At 56.9% G+C, this 23,059-nt stretch overlaps 16 non-coding genes across 16 annotated transcripts; all 16 read left to right on the forward strand.

Annotated features, from left to right (window-relative positions):
- The first annotated feature begins 400 nt into the window (after positions 1-400).
- On the forward strand, positions 401-564 carry LOC148433772 (U1 spliceosomal RNA). The gene has a single exon (XR_015876778.1). It is a non-coding gene; the product is annotated as a U1 spliceosomal RNA (small nuclear RNA).
- Positions 565-1,836: 1,272 nt separating this feature from the next.
- LOC148433773 (U1 spliceosomal RNA) lies at positions 1,837-2,000 on the forward strand. The gene has a single exon (XR_015876779.1). It is a non-coding gene; the product is annotated as a U1 spliceosomal RNA (small nuclear RNA).
- Positions 2,001-3,272: 1,272 nt separating this feature from the next.
- On the forward strand, positions 3,273-3,436 carry LOC148433774 (U1 spliceosomal RNA). Its single transcript, XR_015876796.1, has one exon. It is a non-coding gene; the product is annotated as a U1 spliceosomal RNA (small nuclear RNA).
- A 1,272-nt stretch (positions 3,437-4,708) lies between these two features.
- Positions 4,709-4,872, forward strand: LOC148433775 (U1 spliceosomal RNA). The gene has a single exon (XR_015876797.1). It is a non-coding gene; the product is annotated as a U1 spliceosomal RNA (small nuclear RNA).
- Positions 4,873-6,144: 1,272 nt separating this feature from the next.
- On the forward strand, positions 6,145-6,308 carry LOC148433776 (U1 spliceosomal RNA). The gene has a single exon (XR_015876798.1). It is a non-coding gene; the product is annotated as a U1 spliceosomal RNA (small nuclear RNA).
- A 1,272-nt stretch (positions 6,309-7,580) lies between these two features.
- LOC148433777 (U1 spliceosomal RNA) lies at positions 7,581-7,744 on the forward strand. Its single transcript, XR_015876799.1, has one exon. It is a non-coding gene; the product is annotated as a U1 spliceosomal RNA (small nuclear RNA).
- A 1,272-nt stretch (positions 7,745-9,016) lies between these two features.
- On the forward strand, positions 9,017-9,180 carry LOC148433778 (U1 spliceosomal RNA). The gene has a single exon (XR_015876800.1). It is a non-coding gene; the product is annotated as a U1 spliceosomal RNA (small nuclear RNA).
- Positions 9,181-10,452: 1,272 nt separating this feature from the next.
- On the forward strand, positions 10,453-10,616 carry LOC148433779 (U1 spliceosomal RNA). Its single transcript, XR_015876801.1, has one exon. It is a non-coding gene; the product is annotated as a U1 spliceosomal RNA (small nuclear RNA).
- A 1,272-nt stretch (positions 10,617-11,888) lies between these two features.
- On the forward strand, positions 11,889-12,052 carry LOC148433780 (U1 spliceosomal RNA). Its single transcript, XR_015876820.1, has one exon. It is a non-coding gene; the product is annotated as a U1 spliceosomal RNA (small nuclear RNA).
- A 1,272-nt stretch (positions 12,053-13,324) lies between these two features.
- Positions 13,325-13,488, forward strand: LOC148433781 (U1 spliceosomal RNA). The gene has a single exon (XR_015876803.1). It is a non-coding gene; the product is annotated as a U1 spliceosomal RNA (small nuclear RNA).
- Positions 13,489-14,760: 1,272 nt separating this feature from the next.
- LOC148433782 (U1 spliceosomal RNA) lies at positions 14,761-14,924 on the forward strand. Its single transcript, XR_015876821.1, has one exon. It is a non-coding gene; the product is annotated as a U1 spliceosomal RNA (small nuclear RNA).
- A 1,272-nt stretch (positions 14,925-16,196) lies between these two features.
- LOC148433783 (U1 spliceosomal RNA) lies at positions 16,197-16,360 on the forward strand. Its single transcript, XR_015876804.1, has one exon. It is a non-coding gene; the product is annotated as a U1 spliceosomal RNA (small nuclear RNA).
- A 1,272-nt stretch (positions 16,361-17,632) lies between these two features.
- LOC148433784 (U1 spliceosomal RNA) lies at positions 17,633-17,796 on the forward strand. Its single transcript, XR_015876805.1, has one exon. It is a non-coding gene; the product is annotated as a U1 spliceosomal RNA (small nuclear RNA).
- Positions 17,797-19,068: 1,272 nt separating this feature from the next.
- LOC148433785 (U1 spliceosomal RNA) lies at positions 19,069-19,232 on the forward strand. Its single transcript, XR_015876806.1, has one exon. It is a non-coding gene; the product is annotated as a U1 spliceosomal RNA (small nuclear RNA).
- Positions 19,233-20,504: 1,272 nt separating this feature from the next.
- LOC148433786 (U1 spliceosomal RNA) lies at positions 20,505-20,668 on the forward strand. Its single transcript, XR_015876807.1, has one exon. It is a non-coding gene; the product is annotated as a U1 spliceosomal RNA (small nuclear RNA).
- A 1,272-nt stretch (positions 20,669-21,940) lies between these two features.
- On the forward strand, positions 21,941-22,104 carry LOC148433787 (U1 spliceosomal RNA). The gene has a single exon (XR_015876819.1). It is a non-coding gene; the product is annotated as a U1 spliceosomal RNA (small nuclear RNA).
- The last annotated feature ends 955 nt before the right edge of the window (positions 22,105-23,059 follow it).

The raw sequence follows: 23,059 nt of genomic DNA on the forward strand, positions 1-23,059 counted from the left end.
TGCCCACCTTGATCCCCACGCAGGGCGGACTTGGGAGTCATCCAGACGGCACCCGTGAAAGCCCGCCGTGCCCCGCGCCCCCGGCACTTTTCCTGTTTCCTGTCCTTTTCCTTTCATACGCCGACGAGGCTCGCAGCCAGCTTTGGCCGACTGCTTGGATGACATCACCGTATGCAAATCCGTCTGCTGCAGTGTGCCCTGGGAATGCTTGCACTAGTTTGTGCGTATGTAGTTTGGGGGTGCTTCAGCAACAAGGCACCCTTCCAGGTGAAGAGATGTGGCCTCCCTGCAGTTGTTGACCTCAGCTGAGAGTTCGCTTCGCGCATGCTCCCCAGGTAAACCTCCTTCAGTTGACGGGGGTGTGCCCGAGCAGCGGGCCTCCCCAGCCCTAATCCAACTCATACTTACCTGGCAGGGGAGATACCATGATCACGAAGGTGGTTCTCCCAGGGCGAGGCTCATCCATTGCACGCCGGGTGTGCTGACCCCTGCGATTTCCCCAAATGCGGGAAACTCGACTGCATAATTTGTGGTAGTGGGGGACTGCGTTCGCGCTTTCCCCTGATCATCTCTGGTAAAAATCAGCTTGGTTTTGTTTGAAAGCGTCTGTGTGTCTGCTGTGCTGGTGTCAACTCTGAAGCTTTGCTGGATGTGTCCACCCCCTCCCTTCTTTGCCCCGGGGATTGGACATTGAAAGGGAACGTTGCTAGTACTACTAGCCCCATGGTTTTAGCATTGCTCACAAAACATTGTTTGGGCCTAAGCATCGGTTCCGGGACCGATGTTTCTCTGGCCTTTTCTACTTAAGCATGTAACACACTAACTAGTACATTTCACCCGTGCGCAGCGGGACTCAAGACGCTTGCGCAGACCACCAATAACCGCTCTCCACTGCGTAACCTCTGCGTTGCGTCCGTCTCTCAATCAGGCCCTCGGTCTCTTAGGTTGTGAGCACCAGACACGAAGAGAGCCAGCCGGCAGCCCAAAGTACCGCACGGTGAGTGCAGCTGCCAGCAAGCCTGCGCAGCCGCACGGCGCCCCACACAAAGACAACGTTGAGGGGGAAGCCTAGCAATGGGGAGGGAGCATCGGATGCTCCCTCACCATCGCGGGGTTAAGCGTCAAACATCGGAACCACCTGACCGATGGTTCCGGCGAAACATCAAATGATTCCCCTCCCTACCTGGCCCCTGCGCCCTGTAAACTGCGCTTCCACCTTTCCCTCAGCGCCGCGCTCTGTCCTGACCTCTCCTCCTGTGTGTGCTTGCTGCATGCTTCCTTGCTGTTGTGCCATTCCAGCGTTCTTTGCGTAATCCCACCAATAGAGGGCGGTGCAGGACCCACACTTGTTTCACTTGCTTTGCAAAGCAGGCCTGGAGCTGTTGCACGGTCCAGCTGCTGCAAGAAATCAGCCTGAGTGCTTCAAGTGCTGTGGCTGCCCACCTTGATCCCCACGCAGGGCGGACTTGGGAGTCATCCAGACGGCACCCGTGAAAGCCCGCCGTGCCCCGCGCCCCCGGCACTTTTCCTGTTTCCTGTCCTTTTCCTTTCATACGCCGACGAGGCTCGCAGCCAGCTTTGGCCGACTGCTTGGATGACATCACCGTATGCAAATCCGTCTGCTGCAGTGTGCCCTGGGAATGCTTGCACTAGTTTGTGCGTATGTAGTTTGGGGGTGCTTCAGCAACAAGGCACCCTTCCAGGTGAAGAGATGTGGCCTCCCTGCAGTTGTTGACCTCAGCTGAGAGTTCGCTTCGCGCATGCTCCCCAGGTAAACCTCCTTCAGTTGACGGGGGTGTGCCCGAGCAGCGGGCCTCCCCAGCCCTAGTCCAACTCATACTTACCTGGCAGGGGAGATACCATGATCACGAAGGTGGTTCTCCCAGGGCGAGGCTCATCCATTGCACGCCGGGTGTGCTGACCCCTGCGATTTCCCCAAATGCGGGAAACTCGACTGCATAATTTGTGGTAGTGGGGGACTGCGTTCGCGCTTTCCCCTGATCATCTCTGGTAAAAATCAGCTTGGTTTTGTTTGAAAGCGTCTGTGTGTCTGCTGTGCTGGTGTCAACTCTGAAGCTTTGCTGGATGTGTCCACCCCCTCCCTTCTTTGCCCCGGGGATTGGACATTGAAAGGGAACGTTGCTAGTACTACTAGCCCCATGGTTTTAGCATTGCTCACAAAACATTGTTTGGGCCTAAGCATCGGTTCCGGGACCGATGTTTCTCTGGCCTTTTCTACTTAAGCATGTAACACACTAACTAGTACATTTCACCCGTGCGCAGCGGGACTCAAGACGCTTGCGCAGACCACCAATAACCGCTCTCCACTGCGTAACCTCTGCGTTGCGTCCGTCTCTCAATCAGGCCCTCGGTCTCTTAGGTTGTGAGCACCAGACACGAAGAGAGCCAGCCGGCAGCCCAAAGTACCGCACGGTGAGTGCAGCTGCCAGCAAGCCTGCGCAGCCGCACGGCGCCCCACACAAAGACAACGTTGAGGGGGAAGCCTAGCAATGGGGAGGGAGCATCGGATGCTCCCTCACCATCGCGGGGTTAAGCGTCAAACATCGGAACCACCTGACCGATGGTTCCGGCGAAACATCAAATGATTCCCCTCCCTACCTGGCCCCTGCGCCCTGTAAACTGCGCTTCCACCTTTCCCTCAGCGCCGCGCTCTGTCCTGACCTCTCCTCCTGTGTGTGCTTGCTGCATGCTTCCTTGCTGTTGTGCCATTCCAGCGTTCTTTGCGTAATCCCACCAATAGAGGGCGGTGCAGGACCCACACTTGTTTCACTTGCTTTGCAAAGCAGGCCTGGAGCTGTTGCACGGTCCAGCTGCTGCAAGAAATCAGCCTGAGTGCTTCAAGTGCTGTGGCTGCCCACCTTGATCCCCACGCAGGGCGGACTTGGGAGTCATCCAGACGGCACCCGTGAAAGCCCGCCGTGCCCCGCGCCCCCGGCACTTTTCCTGTTTCCTGTCCTTTTCCTTTCATACGCCGACGAGGCTCGCAGCCAGCTTTGGCCGACTGCTTGGATGACATCACCGTATGCAAATCCGTCTGCTGCAGTGTGCCCTGGGAATGCTTGCACTAGTTTGTGCGTATGTAGTTTGGGGGTGCTTCAGCAACAAGGCACCCTTCCAGGTGAAGAGATGTGGCCTCCCTGCAGTTGTTGACCTCAGCTGAGAGTTCGCTTCGCGCATGCTCCCCAGGTAAACCTCCTTCAGTTGACGGGGGTGTGCCCGAGCAGCGGGCCTCCCCAGCCCTAGTCCAACTCATACTTACCTGGCAGGGGAGATACCATGATCACGAAGGTGGTTCTCCCAGGGCGAGGCTCATCCATTGCACTCCGGGTGTGCTGACCCCTGCGATTTCCCCAAATGCGGGAAACTCGACTGCATAATTTGTGGTAGTGGGGGACTGCGTTCGCGCTTTCCCCTGATCATCTCTGGTAAAAATCAGCTTGGTTTTGTTTGAAAGCGTCTGTGTGTCTGCTGTGCTGGTGTCAACTCTGAAGCTTTGCTGGATGTGTCCACCCCCTCCCTTCTTTGCCCCGGGGATTGGACATTGAAAGGGAACGTTGCTAGTACTACTAGCCCCATGGTTTTAGCATTGCTCACAAAACATTGTTTGGGCCTAAGCATCGGTTCCGGGACCGATGTTTCTCTGGCCTTTTCTACTTAAGCATGTAACACACTAACTAGTACATTTCACCCGTGCGCAGCGGGACTCAAGACGCTTGCGCAGACCACCAATAACCGCTCTCCACTGCGTAACCTCTGCGTTGCGTCCGTCTCTCAATCAGGCCCTCGGTCTCTTAGGTTGTGAGCACCAGACACGAAGAGAGCCAGCCGGCAGCCCAAAGTACCGCACGGTGAGTGCAGCTGCCAGCAAGCCTGCGCAGCCGCACGGCGCCCCACACAAAGACAACGTTGAGGGGGAAGCCTAGCAATGGGGAGGGAGCATCGGATGCTCCCTCACCATCGCGGGGTTAAGCGTCAAACATCGGAACCACCTGACCGATGGTTCCGGCGAAACATCAAATGATTCCCCTCCCTACCTGGCCCCTGCGCCCTGTAAACTGCGCTTCCACCTTTCCCTCAGCGCCGCGCTCTGTCCTGACCTCTCCTCCTGTGTGTGCTTGCTGCATGCTTCCTTGCTGTTGTGCCATTCCAGCGTTCTTTGCGTAATCCCACCAATAGAGGGCGGTGCAGGACCCACACTTGTTTCACTTGCTTTGCAAAGCAGGCCTGGAGCTGTTGCACGGTCCAGCTGCTGCAAGAAATCAGCCTGAGTGCTTCAAGTGCTGTGGCTGCCCACCTTGATCCCCACGCAGGGCGGACTTGGGAGTCATCCAGACGGCACCCGTGAAAGCCCGCCGTGCCCCGCGCCCCCGGCACTTTTCCTGTTTCCTGTCCTTTTCCTTTCATACGCCGACGAGGCTCGCAGCCAGCTTTGGCCGACTGCTTGGATGACATCACCGTATGCAAATCCGTCTGCTGCAGTGTGCCCTGGGAATGCTTGCACTAGTTTGTGCGTATGTAGTTTGGGGGTGCTTCAGCAACAAGGCACCCTTCCAGGTGAAGAGATGTGGCCTCCCTGCAGTTGTTGACCTCAGCTGAGCGTTCGCTTCGCGCATGCTCCCCAGGTAAACCTCCTTCAGTTGACGGGGGTGTGCCCGAGCAGCGGGCCTCCCCAGCCCTAGTCCAACTCATACTTACCTGGCAGGGGAGATACCATGATCACGAAGGTGGTTCTCCCAGGGCGAGGCTCATCCATTGCACTCCGGGTGTGCTGACCCCTGCGATTTCCCCAAATGCGGGAAACTCGACTGCATAATTTGTGGTAGTGGGGGACTGCGTTCGCGCTTTCCCCTGATCATCTCTGGTAAAAATCAGCTTGGTTTTGTTTGAAAGCGTCTGTGTGTCTGCTGTGCTGGTGTCAACTCTGAAGCTTTGCTGGATGTGTCCACCCCCTCCCTTCTTTGCCCCGGGGATTGGACATTGAAAGGGAACGTTGCTAGTACTACTAGCCCCATGGTTTTAGCATTGCTCACAAAACATTGTTTGGGCCTAAGCATCGGTTCCGGGACCGATGTTTCTCTGGCCTTTTCTACTTAAGCATGTAACACACTAACTAGTACATTTCACCCGTGCGCAGCGGGACTCAAGACGCTTGCGCAGACCACCAATAACCGCTCTCCACTGCGTAACCTCTGCGTTGCGTCCGTCTCTCAATCAGGCCCTCGGTCTCTTAGGTTGTGAGCACCAGACACGAAGAGAGCCAGCCGGCAGCCCAAAGTACCGCACGGTGAGTGCAGCTGCCAGCAAGCCTGCGCAGCCGCACGGCGCCCCACACAAAGACAACGTTGAGGGGGAAGCCTAGCAATGGGGAGGGAGCATCGGATGCTCCCTCACCATCGCGGGGTTAAGCGTCAAACATCGGAACCACCTGACCGATGGTTCCGGCGAAACATCAAATGATTCCCCTCCCTACTTGGCCCCTGCGCCCTGTAAACTGCGCTTCCACCTTTCCCTCAGCGCCGCGCTCTGTCCTGACCTCTCCTCCTGTGTGTGCTTGCTGCATGCTTCCTTGCTGTTGTGCCATTCCAGCGTTCTTTGCGTAATCCCACCAATAGAGGGCGGTGCAGGACCCACACTTGTTTCACTTGCTTTGCAAAGCAGGCCTGGAGCTGTTGCACGGTCCAGCTGCTGCAAGAAATCAGCCTGAGTGCTTCAAGTGCTGTGGCTGCCCACCTTGATCCCCACGCAGGGCGGACTTGGGAGTCATCCAGACGGCACCCGTGAAAGCCCGCCGTGCCCCGCGCCCCCGGCACTTTTCCTGTTTCCTGTCCTTTTCCTTTCATACGCCGACGAGGCTCGCAGCCAGCTTTGGCCGACTGCTTGGATGACATCACCGTATGCAAATCCGTCTGCTGCAGTGTGCCCTGGGAATGCTTGCACTAGTTTGTGCGTATGTAGTTTGGGGGTGCTTCAGCAACAAGGCACCCTTCCAGGTGAAGAGATGTGGCCTCCCTGCAGTTGTTGACCTCAGCTGAGAGTTCGCTTCGCGCATGCTCCCCAGGTAAACCTCCTTCAGTTGACGGGGGTGTGCCCGAGCAGCGGGCCTCCCCAGCCCTAGTCCAACTCATACTTACCTGGCAGGGGAGATACCATGATCACGAAGGTGGTTCTCCCAGGGCGAGGCTCATCCATTGCACTCCGGGTGTGCTGACCCCTGCGATTTCCCCAAATGCGGGAAACTCGACTGCATAATTTGTGGTAGTGGGGGACTGCGTTCGCGCTTTCCCCTGATCATCTCTGGTAAAAATCAGCTTGGTTTTGTTTGAAAGCGTCTGTGTGTCTGCTGTGCTGGTGTCAACTCTGAAGCTTTGCTGGATGTGTCCACCCCCTCCCTTCTTTGCCCCGGGGATTGGACATTGAAAGGGAACGTTGCTAGTACTACTAGCCCCATGGTTTTAGCATTGCTCACAAAACATTGTTTGGGCCTAAGCATCGGTTCCGGGACCGATGTTTCTCTGGCCTTTTCTACTTAAGCATGTAACACACTAACTAGTACATTTCACCCGTGCGCAGCGGGACTCAAGACGCTTGCGCAGACCACCAATAACCGCTCTCCACTGCGTAACCTCTGCGTTGCGTCCGTCTCTCAATCAGGCCCTCGGTCTCTTAGGTTGTGAGCACCAGACACGAAGAGAGCCAGCCGGCAGCCCAAAGTACCGCACGGTGAGTGCAGCTGCCAGCAAGCCTGCGCAGCCGCACGGCGCCCCACACAAAGACAACGTTGAGGGGGAAGCCTAGCAATGGGGAGGGAGCATCGGATGCTCCCTCACCATCGCGGGGTTAAGCGTCAAACATCGGAACCACCTGACCGATGGTTCCGGCGAAACATCAAATGATTCCCCTCCCTACCTGGCCCCTGCGCCCTGTAAACTGCGCTTCCACCTTTCCCTCAGCGCCGCGCTCTGTCCTGACCTCTCCTCCTGTGTGTGCTTGCTGCATGCTTCCTTGCTGTTGTGCCATTCCAGCGTTCTTTGCGTAATCCCACCAATAGAGGGCGGTGCAGGACCCACACTTGTTTCACTTGCTTTGCAAAGCAGGCCTGGAGCTGTTGCACGGTCCAGCTGCTGCAAGAAATCAGCCTGAGTGCTTCAAGTGCTGTGGCTGCCCACCTTGATCCCCACGCAGGGCGGACTTGGGAGTCATCCAGACGGCACCCGTGAAAGCCCGCCGTGCCCCGCGCCCCCGGCACTTTTCCTGTTTCCTGTCCTTTTCCTTTCATACGCCGACGAGGCTCGCAGCCAGCTTTGGCCGACTGCTTGGATGACATCACCGTATGCAAATCCGTCTGCTGCAGTGTGCCCTGGGAATGCTTGCACTAGTTTGTGCGTATGTAGTTTGGGGGTGCTTCAGCAACAAGGCACCCTTCCAGGTGAAGAGATGTGGCCTCCCTGCAGTTGTTGACCTCAGCTGAGAGTTCGCTTCGCGCATGCTCCCCAGGTAAACCTCCTTCAGTTGACGGGGGTGTGCCCGAGCAGCGGGCCTCCCCAGCCCTAGTCCAACTCATACTTACCTGGCAGGGGAGATACCATGATCACGAAGGTGGTTCTCCCAGGGCGAGGCTCATCCATTGCACTCCGGGTGTGCTGACCCCTGCGATTTCCCCAAATGCGGGAAACTCGACTGCATAATTTGTGGTAGTGGGGGACTGCGTTCGCGCTTTCCCCTGATCATCTCTGGTAAAAATCAGCTTGGTTTTGTTTGAAAGCGTCTGTGTGTCTGCTGTGCTGGTGTCAACTCTGAAGCTTTGCTGGATGTGTCCACCCCCTCCCTTCTTTGCCCCGGGGATTGGACATTGAAAGGGAACGTTGCTAGTACTACTAGCCCCATGGTTTTAGCATTGCTCACAAAACATTGTTTGGGCCTAAGCATCGGTTCCGGGACCGATGTTTCTCTGGCCTTTTCTACTTAAGCATGTAACACACTAACTAGTACATTTCACCCGTGCGCAGCGGGACTCAAGACGCTTGCGCAGACCACCAATAACCGCTCTCCACTGCGTAACCTCTGCGTTGCGTCCGTCTCTCAATCAGGCCCTCGGTCTCTTAGGTTGTGAGCACCAGACACGAAGAGAGCCAGCCGGCAGCCCAAAGTACCGCACGGTGAGTGCAGCTGCCAGCAAGCCTGCGCAGCCGCACGGCGCCCCACACAAAGACAACGTTGAGGGGGAAGCCTAGCAATGGGGAGGGAGCATCGGATGCTCCCTCACCATCGCGGGGTTAAGCGTCAAACATCGGAACCACCTGACCGATGGTTCCGGCGAAACATCAAATGATTCCCCTCCCTACCTGGCCCCTGCGCCCTGTAAACTGCGCTTCCACCTTTCCCTCAGCGCCGCGCTCTGTCCTGACCTCTCCTCCTGTGTGTGCTTGCTGCATGCTTCCTTGCTGTTGTGCCATTCCAGCGTTCTTTGCGTAATCCCACCAATAGAGGGCGGTGCAGGACCCACACTTGTTTCACTTGCTTTGCAAAGCAGGCCTGGAGCTGTTGCACGGTCCAGCTGCTGCAAGAAATCAGCCTGAGTGCTTCAAGTGCTGTGGCTGCCCACCTTGATCCCCACGCAGGGCGGACTTGGGAGTCATCCAGACGGCACCCGTGAAAGCCCGCCGTGCCCCGCGCCCCCGGCACTTTTCCTGTTTCCTGTCCTTTTCCTTTCATACGCCGACGAGGCTCGCAGCCAGCTTTGGCCGACTGCTTGGATGACATCACCGTATGCAAATCCGTCTGCTGCAGTGTGCCCTGGGAATGCTTGCACTAGTTTGTGCGTATGTAGTTTGGGGGTGCTTCAGCAACAAGGCACCCTTCCAGGTGAAGAGATGTGGCCTCCCTGCAGTTGTTGACCTCAGCTGAGCGTTCGCTTCGCGCATGCTCCCCAGGTAAACCTCCTTCAGTTGACGGGGGTGTGCCCGAGCAGCGGGCCTCCCCAGCCCTAGTCCAACTCATACTTACCTGGCAGGGGAGATACCATGATCACGAAGGTGGTTCTCCCAGGGCGAGGCTCATCCATTGCACTCCGGGTGTGCTGACCCCTGCGATTTCCCCAAATGCGGGAAACTCGACTGCATAATTTGTGGTAGTGGGGGACTGCGTTCGCGCTTTCCCCTGATCATCTCTGGTAAAAATCAGCTTGGTTTTGTTTGAAAGCGTCTGTGTGTCTGCTGTGCTGGTGTCAACTCTGAAGCTTTGCTGGATGTGTCCACCCCCTCCCTTCTTTGCCCCGGGGATTGGACATTGAAAGGGAACGTTGCTAGTACTACTAGCCCCATGGTTTTAGCATTGCTCACAAAACATTGTTTGGGCCTAAGCATCGGTTCCGGGACCGATGTTTCTCTGGCCTTTTCTACTTAAGCATGTAACACACTAACTAGTACATTTCACCCGTGCGCAGCGGGACTCAAGACGCTTGCGCAGACCACCAATAACCGCTCTCCACTGCGTAACCTCTGCGTTGCGTCCGTCTCTCAATCAGGCCCTCGGTCTCTTAGGTTGTGAGCACCAGACACGAAGAGAGCCAGCCGGCAGCCCAAAGTACCGCACGGTGAGTGCAGCTGCCAGCAAGCCTGCGCAGCCGCACGGCGCCCCACACAAAGACAACGTTGAGGGGGAAGCCTAGCAATGGGGAGGGAGCATCGGATGCTCCCTCACCATCGCGGGGTTAAGCGTCAAACATCGGAACCACCTGACCGATGGTTCCGGCGAAACATCAAATGATTCCCCTCCCTACTTGGCCCCTGCGCCCTGTAAACTGCGCTTCCACCTTTCCCTCAGCGCCGCGCTCTGTCCTGACCTCTCCTCCTGTGTGTGCTTGCTGCATGCTTCCTTGCTGTTGTGCCATTCCAGCGTTCTTTGCGTAATCCCACCAATAGAGGGCGGTGCAGGACCCACACTTGTTTCACTTGCTTTGCAAAGCAGGCCTGGAGCTGTTGCACGGTCCAGCTGCTGCAAGAAATCAGCCTGAGTGCTTCAAGTGCTGTGGCTGCCCACCTTGATCCCCACGCAGGGCGGACTTGGGAGTCATCCAGACGGCACCCGTGAAAGCCCGCCGTGCCCCGCGCCCCCGGCACTTTTCCTGTTTCCTGTCCTTTTCCTTTCATACGCCGACGAGGCTCGCAGCCAGCTTTGGCCGACTGCTTGGATGACATCACCGTATGCAAATCCGTCTGCTGCAGTGTGCCCTGGGAATGCTTGCACTAGTTTGTGCGTATGTAGTTTGGGGGTGCTTCAGCAACAAGGCACCCTTCCAGGTGAAGAGATGTGGCCTCCCTGCAGTTGTTGACCTCAGCTGAGAGTTCGCTTCGCGCATGCTCCCCAGGTAAACCTCCTTCAGTTGACGGGGGTGTGCCCGAGCAGCGGGCCTCCCCAGCCCTAGTCCAACTCATACTTACCTGGCAGGGGAGATACCATGATCACGAAGGTGGTTCTCCCAGGGCGAGGCTCATCCATTGCACTCCGGGTGTGCTGACCCCTGCGATTTCCCCAAATGCGGGAAACTCGACTGCATAATTTGTGGTAGTGGGGGACTGCGTTCGCGCTTTCCCCTGATCATCTCTGGTAAAAATCAGCTTGGTTTTGTTTGAAAGCGTCTGTGTGTCTGCTGTGCTGGTGTCAACTCTGAAGCTTTGCTGGATGTGTCCACCCCCTCCCTTCTTTGCCCCGGGGATTGGACATTGAAAGGGAACGTTGCTAGTACTACTAGCCCCATGGTTTTAGCATTGCTCACAAAACATTGTTTGGGCCTAAGCATCGGTTCCGGGACCGATGTTTCTCTGGCCTTTTCTACTTAAGCATGTAACACACTAACTAGTACATTTCACCCGTGCGCAGCGGGACTCAAGACGCTTGCGCAGACCACCAATAACCGCTCTCCACTGCGTAACCTCTGCGTTGCGTCCGTCTCTCATTCAGGCCCTCGGTCTCTTAGGTTGTGAGCACCAGACACGAAGAGAGCCAGCCGGCAGCCCAAAGTACCGCACGGTGAGTGCAGCTGCCAGCAAGCCTGCGCAGCCGCACGGCGCCCCACACAAAGACAACGTTGAGGGGGAAGCCTAGCAATGGGGAGGGAGCATCGGATGCTCCCTCACCATCGCGGGGTTAAGCGTCAAACATCGGAACCACCTGACCGATGGTTCCGGCGAAACATCAAATGATTCCCCTCCCTACTTGGCCCCTGCGCCCTGTAAACTGCGCTTCCACCTTTCCCTCAGCGCCGCGCTCTGTCCTGACCTCTCCTCCTGTGTGTGCTTGCTGCATGCTTCCTTGCTGTTGTGCCATTCCAGCGTTCTTTGCGTAATCCCACCAATAGAGGGCGGTGCAGGACCCACACTTGTTTCACTTGCTTTGCAAAGCAGGCCTGGAGCTGTTGCACGGTCCAGCTGCTGCAAGAAATCAGCCTGAGTGCTTCAAGTGCTGTGGCTGCCCACCTTGATCCCCACGCAGGGCGGACTTGGGAGTCATCCAGACGGCACCCGTGAAAGCCCGCCGTGCCCCGCGCCCCCGGCACTTTTCCTGTTTCCTGTCCTTTTCCTTTCATACGCCGACGAGGCTCGCAGCCAGCTTTGGCCGACTGCTTGGATGACATCACCGTATGCAAATCCGTCTGCTGCAGTGTGCCCTGGGAATGCTTGCACTAGTTTGTGCGTATGTAGTTTGGGGGTGCTTCAGCAACAAGGCACCCTTCCAGGTGAAGAGATGTGGCCTCCCTGCAGTTGTTGACCTCAGCTGAGAGTTCGCTTCGCGCATGCTCCCCAGGTAAACCTCCTTCAGTTGACGGGGGTGTGCCCGAGCAGCGGGCCTCCCCAGCCCTAGTCCAACTCATACTTACCTGGCAGGGGAGATACCATGATCACGAAGGTGGTTCTCCCAGGGCGAGGCTCATCCATTGCACTCCGGGTGTGCTGACCCCTGCGATTTCCCCAAATGCGGGAAACTCGACTGCATAATTTGTGGTAGTGGGGGACTGTGTTCGCGCTTTCCCCTGATCATCTCTGGTAAAAATCAGCTTGGTTTTGTTTGAAAGCGTCTGTGTGTCTGCTGTGCTGGTGTCAACTCTGAAGCTTTGCTGGATGTGTCCACCCCCTCCCTTCTTTGCCCCGGGGATTGGACATTGAAAGGGAACGTTGCTAGTACTACTAGCCCCATGGTTTTAGCATTGCTCACAAAACATTGTTTGGGCCTAAGCATCGGTTCCGGGACCGATGTTTCTCTGGCCTTTTCTACTTAAGCATGTAACACACTAACTAGTACATTTCACCCGTGCGCAGCGGGACTCAAGACGCTTGCGCAGACCACCAATAACCGCTCTCCACTGCGTAACCTCTGCGTTGCGTCCGTCTCTCAATCAGGCCCTCGGTCTCTTAGGTTGTGAGCACCAGACACGAAGAGAGCCAGCCGGCAGCCCAAAGTACCGCACGGTGAGTGCAGCTGCCAGCAAGCCTGCGCAGCCGCACGGCGCCCCACACAAAGACAACGTTGAGGGGGAAGCCTAGCAATGGGGAGGGAGCATCGGATGCTCCCTCACCATCGCGGGGTTAAGCGTCAAACATCGGAACCACCTGACCGATGGTTCCGGCGAAACATCAAATGATTCCCCTCCCTACCTGGCCCCTGCGCCCTGTAAACTGCGCTTCCACCTTTCCCTCAGCGCCGCGCTCTGTCCTGACCTCTCCTCCTGTGTGTGCTTGCTGCATGCTTCCTTGCTGTTGTGCCATTCCAGCGTTCTTTGCGTAATCCCACCAATAGAGGGCGGTGCAGGACCCACACTTGTTTCACTTGCTTTGCAAAGCAGGCCTGGAGCTGTTGCACGGTCCAGCTGCTGCAAGAAATCAGCCTGAGTGCTTCAAGTGCTGTGGCTGCCCACCTTGATCCCCACGCAGGGCGGACTTGGGAGTCATCCAGACGGCACCCGTGAAAGCCCGCCGTGCCCCGCGCCCCCGGCACTTTTCCTGTTTCCTGTCCTTTTCCTTTCATACGCCGACGAGGCTCGCAGCCAGCTTTGGCCGACTGCTTGGATGACATCACCGTATGCAAATCCGTCTGCTGCAGTGTGCCCTGGGAATGCTTGCACTAGTTTGTGCGTATGTAGTTTGGGGGTGCTTCAGCAACAAGGCACCCTTCCAGGTGAAGAGATGTGGCCTCCCTGCAGTTGTTGACCTCAGCTGAGAGTTCGCTTCGCGCATGCTCCCCAGGTAAACCTCCTTCAGTTGACGGGGGTGTGCCCGAGCAGCGGGCCTCCCCAGCCCTAGTCCAACTCATACTTACCTGGCAGGGGAGATACCATGATCACGAAGGTGGTTCTCCCAGGGCGAGGCTCATCCATTGCACTCCGGGTGTGCTGACCCCTGCGATTTCCCCAAATGCGGGAAACTCGACTGCATAATTTGTGGTAGTGGGGGACTGCGTTCGCGCTTTCCCCTGATCATCTCTGGTAAAAATCAGCTTGGTTTTGTTTGAAAGCGTCTGTGTGTCTGCTGTGCTGGTGTCAACTCTGAAGCTTTGCTGGATGTGTCCACCCCCTCCCTTCTTTGCCCCGGGGATTGGACATTGAAAGGGAACGTTGCTAGTACTACTAGCCCCATGGTTTTAGCATTGCTCACAAAACATTGTTTGGGCCTAAGCATCGGTTCCGGGACCGATGTTTCTCTGGCCTTTTCTACTTAAGCATGTAACACACTAACTAGTACATTTCACCCGTGCGCAGCGGGACTCAAGACGCTTGCGCAGACCACCAATAACCGCTCTCCACTGCGTAACCTCTGCGTTGCGTCCGTCTCTCAATCAGGCCCTCGGTCTCTTAGGTTGTGAGCACCAGACACGAAGAGAGCCAGCCGGCAGCCCAAAGTACCGCACGGTGAGTGCAGCTGCCAGCAAGCCTGCGCAGCCGCACGGCGCCCCACACAAAGACAACGTTGAGGGGGAAGCCTAGCAATGGGGAGGGAGCATCGGATGCTCCCTCACCATCGCGGGGTTAAGCGTCAAACATCGGAACCACCTGACCGATGGTTCCGGCGAAACATCAAATGATTCCCCTCCCTACTTGGCCCCTGCGCCCTGTAAACTGCGCTTCCACCTTTCCCTCAGCGCCGCGCTCTGTCCTGACCTCTCCTCCTGTGTGTGCTTGCTGCATGCTTCCTTGCTGTTGTGCCATTCCAGCGTTCTTTGCGTAATCCCACCAATAGAGGGCGGTGCAGGACCCACACTTGTTTCACTTGCTTTGCAAAGCAGGCCTGGAGCTGTTGCACGGTCCAGCTGCTGCAAGAAATCAGCCTGAGTGCTTCAAGTGCTGTGGCTGCCCACCTTGATCCCCACGCAGGGCGGACTTGGGAGTCATCCAGACGGCACCCGTGAAAGCCCGCCGTGCCCCGCGCCCCCGGCACTTTTCCTGTTTCCTGTCCTTTTCCTTTCATACGCCGACGAGGCTCGCAGCCAGCTTTGGCCGACTGCTTGGATGACATCACCGTATGCAAATCCGTCTGCTGCAGTGTGCCCTGGGAATGCTTGCACTAGTTTGTGCGTATGTAGTTTGGGGGTGCTTCAGCAACAAGGCACCCTTCCAGGTGAAGAGATGTGGCCTCCCTGCAGTTGTTGACCTCAGCTGAGAGTTCGCTTCGCGCATGCTCCCCAGGTAAACCTCCTTCAGTTGACGGGGGTGTGCCCGAGCAGCGGGCCTCCCCAGCCCTAGTCCAACTCATACTTACCTGGCAGGGGAGATACCATGATCACGAAGGTGGTTCTCCCAGGGCGAGGCTCATCCATTGCACTCCGGGTGTGCTGACCCCTGCGATTTCCCCAAATGCGGGAAACTCGACTGCATAATTTGTGGTAGTGGGGGACTGTGTTCGCGCTTTCCCCTGATCATCTCTGGTAAAAATCAGCTTGGTTTTGTTTGAAAGCGTCTGTGTGTCTGCTGTGCTGGTGTCAACTCTGAAGCTTTGCTGGATGTGTCCACCCCCTCCCTTCTTTGCCCCGGGGATTGGACATTGAAAGGGAACGTTGCTAGTACTACTAGCCCCATGGTTTTAGCATTGCTCACAAAACATTGTTTGGGCCTAAGCATCGGTTCCGGGACCGATGTTTCTCTGGCCTTTTCTACTTAAGCATGTAACACACTAACTAGTACATTTCACCCGTGCGCAGCGGGACTCAAGACGCTTGCGCAGACCACCAATAACCGCTCTCCACTGCGTAACCTCTGCGTTGCGTCCGTCTCTCAATCAGGCCCTCGGTCTCTTAGGTTGTGAGCACCAGACACGAAGAGAGCCAGCCGGCAGCCCAAAGTACCGCACGGTGAGTGCAGCTGCCAGCAAGCCTGCGCAGCCGCACGGCGCCCCACACAAAGACAACGTTGAGGGGGAAGCCTAGCAATGGGGAGGGAGCATCGGATGCTCCCTCACCATCGCGGGGTTAAGCGTCAAACATCGGAACCACCTGACCGATGGTTCCGGCGAAACATCAAATGATTCCCCTCCCTACCTGGCCCCTGCGCCCTGTAAACTGCGCTTCCACCTTTCCCTCAGCGCCGCGCTCTGTCCTGACCTCTCCTCCTGTGTGTGCTTGCTGCATGCTTCCTTGCTGTTGTGCCATTCCAGCGTTCTTTGCGTAATCCCACCAATAGAGGGCGGTGCAGGACCCACACTTGTTTCACTTGCTTTGCAAAGCAGGCCTGGAGCTGTTGCACGGTCCAGCTGCTGCAAGAAATCAGCCTGAGTGCTTCAAGTGCTGTGGCTGCCCACCTTGATCCCCACGCAGGGCGGACTTGGGAGTCATCCAGACGGCACCCGTGAAAGCCCGCCGTGCCCCGCGCCCCCGGCACTTTTCCTGTTTCCTGTCCTTTTCCTTTCATACGCCGACGAGGCTCGCAGCCAGCTTTGGCCGACTGCTTGGATGACATCACCGTATGCAAATCCGTCTGCTGCAGTGTGCCCTGGGAATGCTTGCACTAGTTTGTGCGTATGTAGTTTGGGGGTGCTTCAGCAACAAGGCACCCTTCCAGGTGAAGAGATGTGGCCTCCCTGCAGTTGTTGACCTCAGCTGAGCGTTCGCTTCGCGCATGCTCCCCAGGTAAACCTCCTTCAGTTGACGGGGGTGTGCCCGAGCAGCGGGCCTCCCCAGCCCTAGTCCAACTCATACTTACCTGGCAGGGGAGATACCATGATCACGAAGGTGGTTCTCCCAGGGCGAGGCTCATCCATTGCACTCCGGGTGTGCTGACCCCTGCGATTTCCCCAAATGCGGGAAACTCGACTGCATAATTTGTGGTAGTGGGGGACTGCGTTCGCGCTTTCCCCTGATCATCTCTGGTAAAAATCAGCTTGGTTTTGTTTGAAAGCGTCTGTGTGTCTGCTGTGCTGGTGTCAACTCTGAAGCTTTGCTGGATGTGTCCACCCCCTCCCTTCTTTGCCCCGGGGATTGGACATTGAAAGGGAACGTTGCTAGTACTACTAGCCCCATGGTTTTAGCATTGCTCACAAAACATTGTTTGGGCCTAAGCATCGGTTCCGGGACCGATGTTTCTCTGGCCTTTTCTACTTAAGCATGTAACACACTAACTAGTACATTTCACCCGTGCGCAGCGGGACTCAAGACGCTTGCGCAGACCACCAATAACCGCTCTCCACTGCGTAACCTCTGCGTTGCGTCCGTCTCTCAATCAGGCCCTCGGTCTCTTAGGTTGTGAGCACCAGACACGAAGAGAGCCAGCCGGCAGCCCAAAGTACCGCACGGTGAGTGCAGCTGCCAGCAAGCCTGCGCAGCCGCACGGCGCCCCACACAAAGACAACGTTGAGGGGGAAGCCTAGCAATGGGGAGGGAGCATCGGATGCTCCCTCACCATCGCGGGGTTAAGCGTCAAACATCGGAACCACCTGACCGATGGTTCCGGCGAAACATCAAATGATTCCCCTCCCTACTTGGCCCCTGCGCCCTGTAAACTGCGCTTCCACCTTTCCCTCAGCGCCGCGCTCTGTCCTGACCTCTCCTCCTGTGTGTGCTTGCTGCATGCTTCCTTGCTGTTGTGCCATTCCAGCGTTCTTTGCGTAATCCCACCAATAGAGGGCGGTGCAGGACCCACACTTGTTTCACTTGCTTTGCAAAGCAGGCCTGGAGCTGTTGCACGGTCCAGCTGCTGCAAGAAATCAGCCTGAGTGCTTCAAGTGCTGTGGCTGCCCACCTTGATCCCCACGCAGGGCGGACTTGGGAGTCATCCAGACGGCACCCGTGAAAGCCCGCCGTGCCCCGCGCCCCCGGCACTTTTCCTGTTTCCTGTCCTTTTCCTTTCATACGCCGACGAGGCTCGCAGCCAGCTTTGGCCGACTGCTTGGATGACATCACCGTATGCAAATCCGTCTGCTGCAGTGTGCCCTGGGAATGCTTGCACTAGTTTGTGCGTATGTAGTTTGGGGGTGCTTCAGCAACAAGGCACCCTTCCAGGTGAAGAGATGTGGCCTCCCTGCAGTTGTTGACCTCAGCTGAGCGTTCGCTTCGCGCATGCTCCCCAGGTAAACCTCCTTCAGTTGACGGGGGTGTGCCCGAGCAGCGGGCCTCCCCAGCCCTAGTCCAACTCATACTTACCTGGCAGGGGAGATACCATGATCACGAAGGTGGTTCTCCCAGGGCGAGGCTCATCCATTGCACTCCGGGTGTGCTGACCCCTGCGATTTCCCCAAATGCGGGAAACTCGACTGCATAATTTGTGGTAGTGGGGGACTGCGTTCGCGCTTTCCCCTGATCATCTCTGGTAAAAATCAGCTTGGTTTTGTTTGAAAGCGTCTGTGTGTCTGCTGTGCTGGTGTCAACTCTGAAGCTTTGCTGGATGTGTCCACCCCCTCCCTTCTTTGCCCCGGGGATTGGACATTGAAAGGGAACGTTGCTAGTACTACTAGCCCCATGGTTTTAGCATTGCTCACAAAACATTGTTTGGGCCTAAGCATCGGTTCCGGGACCGATGTTTCTCTGGCCTTTTCTACTTAAGCATGTAACACACTAACTAGTACATTTCACCCGTGCGCAGCGGGACTCAAGACGCTTGCGCAGACCACCAATAACCGCTCTCCACTGCGTAACCTCTGCGTTGCGTCCGTCTCTCAATCAGGCCCTCGGTCTCTTAGGTTGTGAGCACCAGACACGAAGAGAGCCAGCCGGCAGCCCAAAGTACCGCACGGTGAGTGCAGCTGCCAGCAAGCCTGCGCAGCCGCACGGCGCCCCACACAAAGACAACGTTGAGGGGGAAGCCTAGCAATGGGGAGGGAGCATCGGATGCTCCCTCACCATCGCGGGGTTAAGCGTCAAACATCGGAACCACCTGACCGATGGTTCCGGCGAAACATCAAATGATTCCCCTCCCTACTTGGCCCCTGCGCCCTGTAAACTGCGCTTCCACCTTTCCCTCAGCGCCGCGCTCTGTCCTGACCTCTCCTCCTGTGTGTGCTTGCTGCATGCTTCCTTGCTGTTGTGCCATTCCAGCGTTCTTTGCGTAATCCCACCAATAGAGGGCGGTGCAGGACCCACACTTGTTTCACTTGCTTTGCAAAGCAGGCCTGGAGCTGTTGCACGGTCCAGCTGCTGCAAGAAATCAGCCTGAGTGCTTCAAGTGCTGTGGCTGCCCACCTTGATCCCCACGCAGGGCGGACTTGGGAGTCATCCAGACGGCACCCGTGAAAGCCCGCCGTGCCCCGCGCCCCCGGCACTTTTCCTGTTTCCTGTCCTTTTCCTTTCATACGCCGACGAGGCTCGCAGCCAGCTTTGGCCGACTGCTTGGATGACATCACCGTATGCAAATCCGTCTGCTGCAGTGTGCCCTGGGAATGCTTGCACTAGTTTGTGCGTATGTAGTTTGGGGGTGCTTCAGCAACAAGGCACCCTTCCAGGTGAAGAGATGTGGCCTCCCTGCAGTTGTTGACCTCAGCTGAGCGTTCGCTTCGCGCATGCTCCCCAGGTAAACCTCCTTCAGTTGACGGGGGTGTGCCCGAGCAGCGGGCCTCCCCAGCCCTAGTCCAACTCATACTTACCTGGCAGGGGAGATACCATGATCACGAAGGTGGTTCTCCCAGGGCGAGGCTCATCCATTGCACTCCGGGTGTGCTGACCCCTGCGATTTCCCCAAATGCGGGAAACTCGACTGCATAATTTGTGGTAGTGGGGGACTGCGTTCGCGCTTTCCCCTGATCATCTCTGGTAAAAATCAGCTTGGTTTTGTTTGAAAGCGTCTGTGTGTCTGCTGTGCTGGTGTCAACTCTGAAGCTTTGCTGGATGTGTCCACCCCCTCCCTTCTTTGCCCCGGGGATTGGACATTGAAAGGGAACGTTGCTAGTACTACTAGCCCCATGGTTTTAGCATTGCTCACAAAACATTGTTTGGGCCTAAGCATCGGTTCCGGGACCGATGTTTCTCTGGCCTTTTCTACTTAAGCATGTAACACACTAACTAGTACATTTCACCCGTGCGCAGCGGGACTCAAGACGCTTGCGCAGACCACCAATAACCGCTCTCCACTGCGTAACCTCTGCGTTGCGTCCGTCTCTCAATCAGGCCCTCGGTCTCTTAGGTTGTGAGCACCAGACACGAAGAGAGCCAGCCGGCAGCCCAAAGTACCGCACGGTGAGTGCAGCTGCCAGCAAGCCTGCGCAGCCGCACGGCGCCCCACACAAAGACAACGTTGAGGGGGAAGCCTAGCAATGGGGAGGGAGCATCGGATGCTCCCTCACCATCGCGGGGTTAAGCGTCAAACATCGGAACCACCTGACCGATGGTTCCGGCGAAACATCAAATGATTCCCCTCCCTACTTGGCCCCTGCGCCCTGTAAACTGCGCTTCCACCTTTCCCTCAGCGCCGCGCTCTGTCCTGACCTCTCCTCCTGTGTGTGCTTGCTGCATGCTTCCTTGCTGTTGTGCCATTCCAGCGTTCTTTGCGTAATCCCACCAATAGAGGGCGGTGCAGGACCCACACTTGTTTCACTTGCTTTGCAAAGCAGGCCTGGAGCTGTTGCACGGTCCAGCTGCTGCAAGAAATCAGCCTGAGTGCTTCAAGTGCTGTGGCTGCCCACCTTGATCCCCACGCAGGGCGGACTTGGGAGTCATCCAGACGGCACCCGTGAAAGCCCGCCGTGCCCCGCGCCCCCGGCACTTTTCCTGTTTCCTGTCCTTTTCCTTTCATACGCCGACGAGGCTCGCAGCCAGCTTTGGCCGACTGCTTGGATGACATCACCGTATGCAAATCCGTCTGCTGCAGTGTGCCCTGGGAATGCTTGCACTAGTTTGTGCGTATGTAGTTTGGGGGTGCTTCAGCAACAAGGCACCCTTCCAGGTGAAGAGATGTGGCCTCCCTGCAGTTGTTGACCTCAGCTGAGCGTTCGCTTCGCGCATGCTCCCCAGGTAAACCTCCTTCAGTTGACGGGGGTGTGCCCGAGCAGCGGGCCTCCCCAGCCCTAGTCCAACTCATACTTACCTGGCAGGGGAGATACCATGATCACGAAGGTGGTTCTCCCAGGGCGAGGCTCATCCATTGCACTCCGGGTGTGCTGACCCCTGCGATTTCCCCAAATGCGGGAAACTCGACTGCATAATTTGTGGTAGTGGGGGACTGCGTTCGCGCTTTCCCCTGATCATCTCTGGTAAAAATCAGCTTGGTTTTGTTTGAAAGCGTCTGTGTGTCTGCTGTGCTGGTGTCAACTCTGAAGCTTTGCTGGATGTGTCCACCCCCTCCCTTCTTTGCCCCGGGGATTGGACATTGAAAGGGAACGTTGCTAGTACTACTAGCCCCATGGTTTTAGCATTGCTCACAAAACATTGTTTGGGCCTAAGCATCGGTTCCGGGACCGATGTTTCTCTGGCCTTTTCTACTTAAGCATGTAACACACTAACTAGTACATTTCACCCGTGCGCAGCGGGACTCAAGACGCTTGCGCAGACCACCAATAACCGCTCTCCACTGCGTAACCTCTGCGTTGCGTCCGTCTCTCAATCAGGCCCTCGGTCTCTTAGGTTGTGAGCACCAGACACGAAGAGAGCCAGCCGGCAGCCCAAAGTACCGCACGGTGAGTGCAGCTGCCAGCAAGCCTGCGCAGCCGCACGGCGCCCCACACAAAGACAACGTTGAGGGGGAAGCCTAGCAATGGGGAGGGAGCATCGGATGCTCCCTCACCATCGCGGGGTTAAGCGTCAAACATCGGAACCACCTGACCGATGGTTCCGGCGAAACATCAAATGATTCCCCTCCCTACTTGGCCCCTGCGCCCTGTAAACTGCGCTTCCACCTTTCCCTCAGCGCCGCGCTCTGTCCTGACCTCTCCTCCTGTGTGTGCTTGCTGCATGCTTCCTTGCTGTTGTGCCATTCCAGCGTTCTTTGCGTAATCCCACCAATAGAGGGCGGTGCAGGACCCACACTTGTTTCACTTGCTTTGCAAAGCAGGCCTGGAGCTGTTGCACGGTCCAGCTGCTGCAAGAAATCAGCCTGAGTGCTTCAAGTGCTGTGGCTGCCCACCTTGATCCCCACGCAGGGCGGACTTGGGAGTCATCCAGACGGCACCCGTGAAAGCCCGCCGTGCCCCGCGCCCCCGGCACTTTTCCTGTTTCCTGTCCTTTTCCTTTCATACGCCGACGAGGCTCGCAGCCAGCTTTGGCCGACTGCTTGGATGACATCACCGTATGCAAATCCGTCTGCTGCAGTGTGCCCTGGGAATGCTTGCACTAGTTTGTGCGTATGTAGTTTGGGGGTGCTTCAGCAACAAGGCACCCTTCCAGGTGAAGAGATGTGGCCTCCCTGCAGTTGTTGACCTCAGCTGAGCGTTCGCTTCGCGCATGCTCCCCAGGTAAACCTCCTTCAGTTGACGGGGGTGTGCCCGAGCAGCGGGCCTCCCCAGCCCTAGTCCAACTCATACTTACCTGGCAGGGGAGATACCATGATCACGAAGGTGGTTCTCCCAGGGCGAGGCTCATCCATTGCACTCCGGGTGTGCTGATCCCTGCGATTTCCCCAAATGCGGGAAACTCGACTGCATAATTTGTGGTAGTGGGGGACTGCGTTCGCGCTTTCCCCTGATCATCTCTGGTAAAAATCAGTTTGGTTTTGTTTGAAAGCGTCTGTGTGTCTGCTGTGCTGGTGTCAACTCTGAAGCTTTGCTGGATGTGTCCACCCCCTCCCTTCTTTGCCACGGGGATTGGACATTGAAAGGGAACGTTGCTAGTACTACTAGCCCCATGGTTTTAGCATTGCTCACAAAACATTGTTTGGGCCTAAGCATCGGTTCCGGGACCGATGTTTCTCTGGCCTTTTCTACTTAAGCATGTAACACACTAACTAGTACATTTCACCCGTGCGCAGCGGGACTCAAGACGCTTGCGCAGACCACCAATAACCGCTCTCCACTGCGTAACCTCTGCGTTGCGTCCGTCTCTCAATCAGGCCCTCGGTCTCTTAGGTTGTGAGCACCAGACACGAAGAGAGCCAGCCGGCAGCCCAAAGTACCGCACGGTGAGTGCAGCTGCCAGCAAGCCTGCGCAGCCGCACGGCGCCCCACACAAAGACAACGTTGAGGGGGAAGCCTAGCAATGGGGAGGGAGCATCGGATGCTCCCTCACCATCGCGGGGTTAAGCGTCAAACATCGGAACCACCTGACCGATGGTTCCGGCGAAACATCAAATGATTCCCCTCCCTACTTGGCCCCTGCGCCCTGTAAACTGCGCTTCCACCTTTCCCTCAGCGCCGCGCTCTGTCCTGACCTCTCCTCCTGTGTGTGCTTGCTGCATGCTTCCTTGCTGTTGTGCCATTCCAGCGTTCTTTGCGTAATCCCACCAATAGAGGGCGGTGCAGGACCCACACTTGTTTCACTTGCTTTGCAAAGCAGGCCTGGAGCTGTTGCACGGTCCAGCTGCTGCAAGAAATCAGCCTGAGTGCTTCAAGTGCTGTGGCTGCCCACCTTGATCCCCACGCAGGGCGGACTTGGGAGTCATCCAGACGGCACCCGTGAAAGCTCGCCGTGCCCCGCGCCCCCG

The sequence above is a fragment of the Taudactylus pleione genome, unplaced genomic scaffold, assembly GCF_031769625.1.
Source record: "Taudactylus pleione unplaced genomic scaffold, aTauple2 ptg002149l, whole genome shotgun sequence".
Taxonomy (NCBI): domain Eukaryota; kingdom Metazoa; phylum Chordata; class Amphibia; order Anura; family Myobatrachidae; genus Taudactylus; species Taudactylus pleione.